The 9193-nt window shown below is 43.8% G+C and overlaps 1 long non-coding RNA gene across 1 annotated transcript; it reads right to left on the reverse strand.

Moving 5' to 3' along the window:
- Nucleotides 1-898: 898 nt before the first annotated feature.
- Nucleotides 899-8539, reverse strand: LOC125727526 (uncharacterized). Its single transcript, XR_007388794.1, has 4 exons — nt 8344-8539; nt 6813-7910; nt 4280-4335; nt 899-3965 (listed from the first exon to the last, which is right to left on the reverse strand). It is a non-coding gene; the product is annotated as an uncharacterized LOC125727526 (long non-coding RNA).
- Nucleotides 8540-9193: the final 654 nt, after the last annotated feature.

Consider the following 9193-nt stretch of genomic DNA (forward strand, 5'->3'; position numbering starts at 1 on the left):
ATTTTAGTCATGAGTGAAGTACTTGTTTTTAACTGTACATGTGTTTGTATGGTTTGCAGAAACAGGAATGACAAACCAGTTGATGACTCAGTATGAGTCTCCTATGTTTGCGAAAGGTTGAGACGACAAAATTCCATGAACCAATTAGCATTTGTGTTGTGTGTTTGTGAGAGCAAGAGATGAGAAACCCCATGAACGAATCCGTGCCTCTGTCGCATGTTTGTGACCAAAACTTGAGTTTTGATGAATGGAAGTTTGTTTAGTGTGCCAGAGCTACTTAGGAATGCCGTGCATGAGGGAGGCAGACTGAGGGATAAACCTGTGAATGAGTTTGTTTTTGTGGAGTTGGAGTGAGAATGGGACAGTGCGTGGGTGCCTGTTTTCAGTGACACCAGAGCCAATCCTGCTTTGTTCCTGGTTTCAGAAAACCACAAAGGAATGTGTTGTAGGGTGGGGAAGAGGGTTAGGGTATAGGGGCTGGGTGAGTGGTGACACACAGCTCTCTGCCCAACTATAAACCTGAACCGGAGTGGAATGGCTGTAAACCGCAGTCAACCTCTGACTGACCTCCCTGAGGAAGCCTGTGCAGGTCGGCCAGCATGTAGCTGCCTCAGCAGTATTCCCCAATACGGATCAGGCTGGGCTGCGCAGTAGTTTAATGTTTATTTTAAAAAAATGGACAGTTTGTGATCGTTATGATAAGTTTCATTCACAGGCTTCCTCTTGTCTCTGTTCCCGAGGCTGCCTGAGGACACCCAAGGCAGCGTCACATGGGTGGGTGGGTCGGCTAGTAGGGTGCTTCACAGGTGACTTCAGATGTGACTGTGGCACGTCGGCGCCCCCCGCCAGACCACTTTTGCCATGCTCAGCAACCTCCCCCCCCCCCCCACTGCTTCTGTGCATTTTATTTTAACAAGAAGGTGTCTGCATAGCAAACACATTTACCTAATGTGCACACTGGTAAAATCTCACGTGTTCATCCAATTATGAAGCTTGATAAAGTGCTTAATTCGAGGGTACAACTCCATCCGCCGGCAGGAACATCCCACCCAGTACACTACATCAATCAACAAATCATAAAAACCAAGAACTCTGCTTTGCTCTTGCAGTCCAAAGACATGCAGTGAGAACGGCTGGTGTCCCTGAATCACCTGTTAGTACATTGTGATTGTGTGGGAGATACAGTGTATAAGTGTTTGTGTGCCTGGTGATAGACTGGCATCCTGTTCAGCAGCTACCCAAGCCGTATGCCCTGTGCTGCCTGCCTTCCCGTAACCCTGACCAGGATAAGGGCTAGAAGATGGGTGAATGACAAGCATATGTATGGAAATGCGGAATACCTTATAAAACATCTACCTTACAGAACATCTATTTTATAGAATACCTACCTTACAGAATATCTACCTTACAGAACATCTATTTTATAGAATACCTACCTTACAGAATATCTACCTTGCATTTGGCCAAACTAGTCAACCTGTCCTTGTCAAGTCATGGGTAAAAAATCTAAAAAGGTCACATGATTAGGCACACGTGACGCTATTATTTAAATGTAATGAACAGGATAAAGAGACACAAACAGAGGAGAAAGAACAAGGTTAATGAGGAGGAGCTGGAGCTCACACCTATCACACACACAAAAAAAACTGAAGGCGTTTCAGCTTGAAAATATGTTACCTCACCACTTTGATATTTCAACAGGGTCAAATTAGAGGAGTCTACATCATCTACATATACTACAATTAGTATCACTACAGTACTGCACCCTACTCGTACTGACCTTTTTTAGGTGTTTAGCCTGTTATGACCACATGCCCATAGATATGACAAAACAATGAAGAGTCAGTGTATCCTTCCTGGAAAACGGTTACTGGGATGCATGCCTCGAGCCACACGAGGTGGCCAAGCCACCCATCTAACCCAGACAGGATCAGCCTGAATTGGCTAAGTGAGGCCATCTTGTGGTCTTACTACCCACAAGGTGAAAGGTGAGGGCAATGGCCATGAAGACTGGGTTTGGGAATGTGAAGTGATAACATTCTGGGGTGGTTAGTGCTGTTAGTTAGCTACTTGGATTTTCGTCCACACACGGTGTGGCGTCTGGAAGCAGACCTCATGAACGGGGTGGAGTCTCTTCGATACTGGAGATCATGGCAGGTGCTGGTATGTGAGTGCCAGACCGGTTATTCTCGCTGGACATGAGGGGCAGATGACCACGAGGGGCAGAGAAGGAAACTCTGATGGGTCTTTGTGTGTATGCACTGATCAGCAGTTCAGAAGACCTCCTAGAGCTACTTGAAAAGGTATTGCTTGGTCCTGCTGAGAGAATTCAATGCTCACTTGAGGAATGATGGAATGACACTTAGAGGTGACGTGATTTGGCCCCCCAGATCTAAACCCAGTTGGTTATTGGAGTTCTAGCCAATCCAAGGATCGTTCAGAACAAACACCATGTTCATAAACATGGATTTCCCATAGATGTAGATGGTTTCAGGGAGCCTTAAGCCAAAGATTAATGATTGACTTTACAGTTGAGTCATCTGACTTGAGACTGTGCATTTTGTTAACTTTATTTATAAAGTACTTTAAATCCAACCTTTGTTGACCAAATAAATAAATAACAGATAAAAAAATGCAGTATACACACACATATAAACATTGTGGTGACCTACGTAGCTTCTGGGAGACACCTGCGCTGAGGGAAGCTGTCAAACTGAAGAAGGGGGCCTTCAGGGATGTTGATTTAATGGGAGCTCCTGAGATTAAAGGTATTGCGAGGTCAGAAAGTCAGCTGCAGAGGCAATCATAGAGGGGAACACTGGTGAAGGGGAGGAGTTTAGTGGCCATGGAGAGAAAGATTGGGTTAGGTTTTGGCAAACCGTTCAGTGCTTCTGGAGGGGGTGGCAGGGACTCTTCCTTGATCTGAGTTCAGCTGCAGAGGGAAAGAATACCTCTGAACCAGGTGGATATGCCCTCACACAAAGAGGCAGTGCTGGAAACTTCTGGAGTATTAGAGTGTGTCAGTAGAGCTGCTGCTGTGGTGGTCAGAGACCTCCATAGTGGAAGAGCTGCAGGCAGAGATGAAATCCGTCCAGGGATGTTTAAATCACTGAATGCTACTGCGGTAACGTGGTTGATGTGCCTCTTCAGTGCTGCATGGCATGTGTGTATAATACCCTTGAACTAGCAGACAGAGATGGTGGCCTCTATTTTTAAAAAGGGGGACCAGAGCGTTTGATCCAACTATAAGGGGTCACGCTTTCCAGCCTCCTTGGCAAAGTCAGGAGGAGACTCCACCCGTCTTCTGGCCTGGCCTGTGTGGAACGTGTCGGAGATGAGTATCAGAATCTCCAAATCTGAGGCCATGGCGCTCTCTCAGAAAAGTCTGGATTTCTCCTTTCAGATATGGGGGCGTGTGTGCCCTCAGTGGAGGAGGTTAAAAGGGCCTTGAGATCTTGGTGGGAAATGAGAGATTGACAGGAGGATCGGCTGGGTGACTGCAGTCCTGTGGGCACTGTGGGGGTCCAGGGTGGTGAAGCCATCAGACAAGGCCCATGATTTATCTGTCAATCTATATCCTTCTGCTCACCTATGTCCATGACCTGTGGGTAATTACCGAAAGAACAAGACTGCCAAAATAAGGCTTCTCTGTAAGATTGCTGGGCTCAGTCTCCACGGGGTGAAGAGTTTGGAGATATGGAGGAACCTTGAAACAGAGCTTCTGCTCCTTCAGAGCCAGCTGAGGTGGTTTGGGCATCTTTTTAAGGAAACCACCTGCTCAGATAATAAGGGAGATGTCCCAGGGTGTGTAGGGTTGGGGGGTATAAAATCCAGGACATGCTGGAGGGAGTATGTCTGGCCTGAGAATATCCGGTGATTCCCCTGAATGAGTTAGTTGGCCATGGATGAAGAACACCATCTTGACCTACTCAGCATGCTGCCATGGGGACCCTCACCAAGAAAAGCTGTGAGAAGATGAGATGATGTGATGAGAGATGGGGTGTCCTGCTTTAGCTAGGCTTAACCAACAAGTACTGCAACCAGCCAACGTTCAGCTTAAAGTTGCCATTGAATGAAAATTTGACTTTACCTCGAATAAGAAGAGTTCAGTTAACAGAATTCATATACATTTAATCTCAAAACACTATTATTACCTCTTTCAAATATATTAAAGAAGGTGGTACAACAAGCTGATTCAGAAATCCTAGACTGTTACATAACAGACTTAACTACACCCCCAAACTTGATGAACACTAGTCCACTTTAAAGCCCAACGGACCTGCACTACCTGCAGCTTTCTGCTTTTTCTCTCTCTAGGGGCATCCACAAGTGCACCTGATGAGGAGAAACAAACATACAGCCATTTGACAGCCTTTGATGTAATGTTATTTATTACTAGCAGGCTAGGAAGGTAAGTTCTCTTCGGAGGTATGTTTCCCAAAAGCTTACGTTGCTTACATTCAGTTGCATAGTTCCAACTTTGTTTGTTAGCAACTATGCTTTTGGGAAACATACCCCAGGTTAGCAGGGTAGTAAACAGAGTAATAAACGTTACAAAGTCTGTGGTACTGACAACGACAAGAGGCTTCTGTACTACATGTAGCCTACTTCTGGTTAGCTGAACAAAAAAGCAAATCAAAAAATTGAAAGCAGAAGTCCAGATTCATCACAAAGAACACATTCATGAGCTGCTCAGCTTGCTGTTTAGAGTTCATTATAAAAAGTGTATGACGAAACTAAAATTGTGCGTTGACTGAGAAGCAAAATAATTGCAACGTTCTTGTTGCAATGCCAAAATGAAAGTTATGATCATGTTAAGGTTGTGGCAAAGTAGAAAGATTACACTCTAAAATAATGATAAAAAGTACAGTACGGTAAATAAATACCAACTACTAACACAGTTGTTTATTGTCATTGTGAAGTATTATATACCATACATAATTGTATATGCTATCTTTTTACGTGAATGGCAGTGCCGTAGGTTTGTTTATAGCAGCGTCACCACAAACACGCGAGTAATGTGTTCTGCAACGTCGTCACTTGGCAATAGCATTTTTCAGCTCTGTTATAATCTTATTGGACCACAGTAGTAAATGTAGTCCGCCATTGACCGAAAAGTCATTATGCGGGACATGACTGGAGAGATGTTGGTCCTGTGTGAGCCGCGGCAGTGCCTCAGTGACAAGACAATCAGAGCACAGCTCATTAACATATTAATAAGCCCAGCAAAAAAGGAAGAACGGCCTGTTTAATACTCGGGCCAAATACTAGGGTGGTATATGGGCCTGTAAAAGCTCTTCTGTGCATTTTTTTTTACCAAATCAAGTTTCACATACTTTCTGTGTAGACAGAGAACAATTTAAAATACTGAAAAAAAATACATTGTATGTCACCTTTCAGTTCCTGGTCCTGCGGGCACAGTGTTACTCAGTGCGATTCATAGTGCTACCCAGCAACTGCCAGGAAAATGCTATTCAATTGTTGTACTTCAAGTAGAGAGGGTGGTGCTTCACTCACAACAAGAATGTACAAGTCCGGGTCATCCATGTTGCCAGAATTCAAAACCGATTTACAAGTCATTTGAGCTGCTTCATCTCTGTTTCCGATGAGGCAGAAAAATAAACAGAGAGGACCCCGGATTTATTCTCGATAAAATGTAGGAATACACAAGGCCGAGTTCTAAAGAGTCTAGAACTAAAGGTACCCTGCCAGAAGAACTAGAACAGACGCTGCACTCAGGCACCATATCAAATGCAATCAGGCTTCCAGTCCGAACGGCAGGAAACTTATTGTACCTAATCTGTTTGTTAAAGGTCATAAACATAAAAGTGTAATACAGTCAATATAACGTGTAGAGTGAATAAAGTATCATTATAAAAACAAACTTTTCTTGGTATAAATATATTTTGAGACCTAAAAAGATTATGATGAGAACTAAAAAACAATTTTCGCTGGGATAATAAAACCTTTGTTATGCGGAGCGTATAACCTGGATGTACTGTCACATACATCATGTGCCGAGGAGATTCGAACTGAGATACTAGAGAACTGTTGTCAAACACCCTGAAAAACACTTGTATGAAGAACAGGACTCTGAGGTGCTTTGAAATGTAGCAAACTTTTTTTAAATTTCAGTGACTTCTGAACAAAATTGTTAATTGGGGGGGCTAAAAATGTGTGAGAGACAGTGAAGAACAGTGGGGATGAAGACAGTCATCATTGGGGGGGATAGGGAATGGGGGGGACGGGGGGCAATACACACTGGGGTAAAGAGAGGGTGAAGAACAGTGGGGATGAGGACAGTCTGGGAGACAGAGAAAGGCGACTAGGGTAAATACGCCAAGAGGTAAAGAGAGGCGGTGGCAAATAGCGGGGATGAGGGCAGTCTGGGGGACAGAGAAAGGGGATGGGGGTAAATATGCGGAGGGGTAGAGAGAGGCAGTGATAAATAACGGGGATGAGGGCAGTCTGGGGGACAGAGAAAGGGGATGGGGGTAAATACGCCGAGGGGTAAAGAGAGGCAGTGACAAACAGTGGGGATGAGGATAGTCTGGGGGACAGAGAAAGGGGACAGGGGTAAATATACCGAGGGGTAAAGGCACACAGCAAGAATGTCGGGGATAAGTACAGCAAGGTGCATGAGATCACGGATTCCCTCAATTGTTGCCAATTAGTGCGTATGAGCATGGAATTATGTCTTATTAATTACAGAATTGCAAATGAGCTCCGTTAAATAATAAAGCACTCAGTTTTTATGAAAATAATTTATATGTAAATGAGTCATAATCTTCGCAATTTAGCAAAATATTTACTTGCATCAGATGTGGCTGTGAGGAAGCACGTGCAGCGTCCTCCTGCCCCACCGCGAGATCAACGACGGCTCGGAGACAAGAAGACAAAGGTTTCTGTGTGAGCGTGCTCATTAGAGAGGTGCTGCAGCACACGAGGGCTCGCTCTGCACGGGCACCTCCAGTACTGGTAGAGGGTGCAGCGTGGGGGTGTAGGAAAGCAGCTTGCTGCACACTTTACTGGGACTAAGAGAGACCGCGCTACTGACTTAACCTTAAAGAGGAAGAGAGACAGAGAGCGACAAAATAAGTGATATTCTGAAGTTCTTGTACAATATACCTAACCGACGTAGTGGTTTCCTTCGAAATCTAATTGTTTCCTTGTGTAAGAATATATATTTTTTTGGTTTATTTTGGTATAGCGGTCAGAACCCTAAAGGAGAGGGAGATCTATGCTGTTTGCATTTGCGGACGATGAATGTTTGGTTATAATGGCATTGGAAATCTCTCCACATGAAAGGCCTCCCCCGTGTTTCTGTGTGTGTGTGTGTGTGTGGGGGGGGGGGTGATTTATTAATGCAGTAATCGATTTCACAGTCTCACTCTGACTCTGGCATTTCGTGCAGCTTGGAAGCGTGTGTACTCCCTCTAGTGGACGATGTTCAAAGTCATGTACCTACACAATAAACGTATTTCTGTCCATCCATCCATCTATTATAAACACCAATCCATTGCAGCCGAGTTACTGTGAATCTGGAGCTTGTCCCAGGAAGCATAAGTCACAGGGCAGGAAACTTTATGAACGCGATGCCAGTCATGCCTCAACAACTTAAAAGATTATTCTTGTGCATAAAGAAGCCTGTGAAATTAAATCAAAAATGACCACGACAATGCCCAAATGTCACGTAAAAATGTTTTAGTAAGTAATGCATCGAAATTTCGTTCAACACAGGGCGTCCTTACCCGATGCGTAGCGCTACCACCTCTCCGACTCAGGTTTCACTTCACGCTTCTCACGACGTTTGGCTCACGGCCGCTTTCCGCCGGTGTTAAGTGAAGCAGCTTCCCAGAGATCTCTGCAGAGCAGCATTTGGAGATGGAGGAAGGTAGGAACATGCCTACCTGCGGTATCACGACAGTGTATTACACTGATGACAGGCGGGTTGAACTGTCAAACGCTTTATAAAAACCGTAAAAACCTTTTGCAGTTGATACGTACGGTCATGGAAAAATAAGTGTAACATATTTGTAACGATTACAGTTTACATTTATACAAGCGCATAATGTTTATTTAGAAAACACTGTATTTAAAGCATTAGCATATTTAAAGAAATAAATTTATTTTACTGTTATACCGCTGGACCCTGCAGACGGTCTACGGGACGCAAGGTATTATTTTATTTTTCAAAAATTACACATATGTGTTACGTTGTATTAGCAAGATTTGTTTATATTAACTCTGATAACAGAACATAAAGATGTAAAAGATGAGCGCTGAATTAATAAAAATGAATACAGTGCCAAAACGTAGGAAGGATCAATCTGAAAGACCAACCTTCACCCTGCAGATGACGTATCCCGAGCTTCTAAGCAAATAACACTGCATTTATTCATGTTTGCCTTTTGTGAAAATAAAGAACTATTGTGCTCATTTTCGCTGTTCATAATTTTATTTTGAAAGTGTACTACATGCTTCAGTGTTCCAAAAACACATTAACACATTTTCTCATTATATAAATCTCCATACACGCTCCGTCTGAAACAGTCTTTTTGAGTTTTAAGCCCCACCCCCAATAAGCAAAGTGTGTTCTTATTGGTCAGCTTGCCTGATTGGTCAGCTTGCCCTACATGTTCCACCCCGGTCTTGCAGTCTACTGAGAGATCCTTGCAGGCAGCCAGCCAATAAGGATTGTGTTACGAGTGACCTCAACATGTCACGGAAATAATAATGCGTTCCGTTTGAACTCGTAAATTCCGAGTTCCTAGTCGAAAATTTTAACTGGAACATGCCCTTAAATTGGAATTCCAACTCAAGAACCCCGAGCGCAGAATTCTAGATGGCTGCACCCTTTGTCAACGGAAGTTAAGGCTGTAATTTTGTACAGTTTATTAGTACTTACGTCTTTTTTGTAGCTCATTAATTCAGGTGGTACACACAGTACTGTCCAACTGCTATCCGTGAACGTGTTGCTACAGTGTGGAACTGCAACAAGGGGTTTCAGGCAGATTAGGGAAGAGTGGTTTCTGTGGTGAGAGTTACTCCCTTTGGTGTTTACTTTTGGGCCTTAAGACTTTGCAGACTGTTTACATGCACATAAATCTATATAACACACTGAAGGAAAGGGATATACAGTGAGTTTCTATCAGCTTCTTGGTTCAGCCACCAGTGTTCTTTGACCACCCCA

This window comes from Brienomyrus brachyistius, unplaced genomic scaffold (genome assembly GCF_023856365.1).
Source record: "Brienomyrus brachyistius isolate T26 unplaced genomic scaffold, BBRACH_0.4 scaffold100, whole genome shotgun sequence".
Taxonomy (NCBI): Eukaryota; Metazoa; Chordata; class Actinopteri; order Osteoglossiformes; family Mormyridae; genus Brienomyrus; species Brienomyrus brachyistius.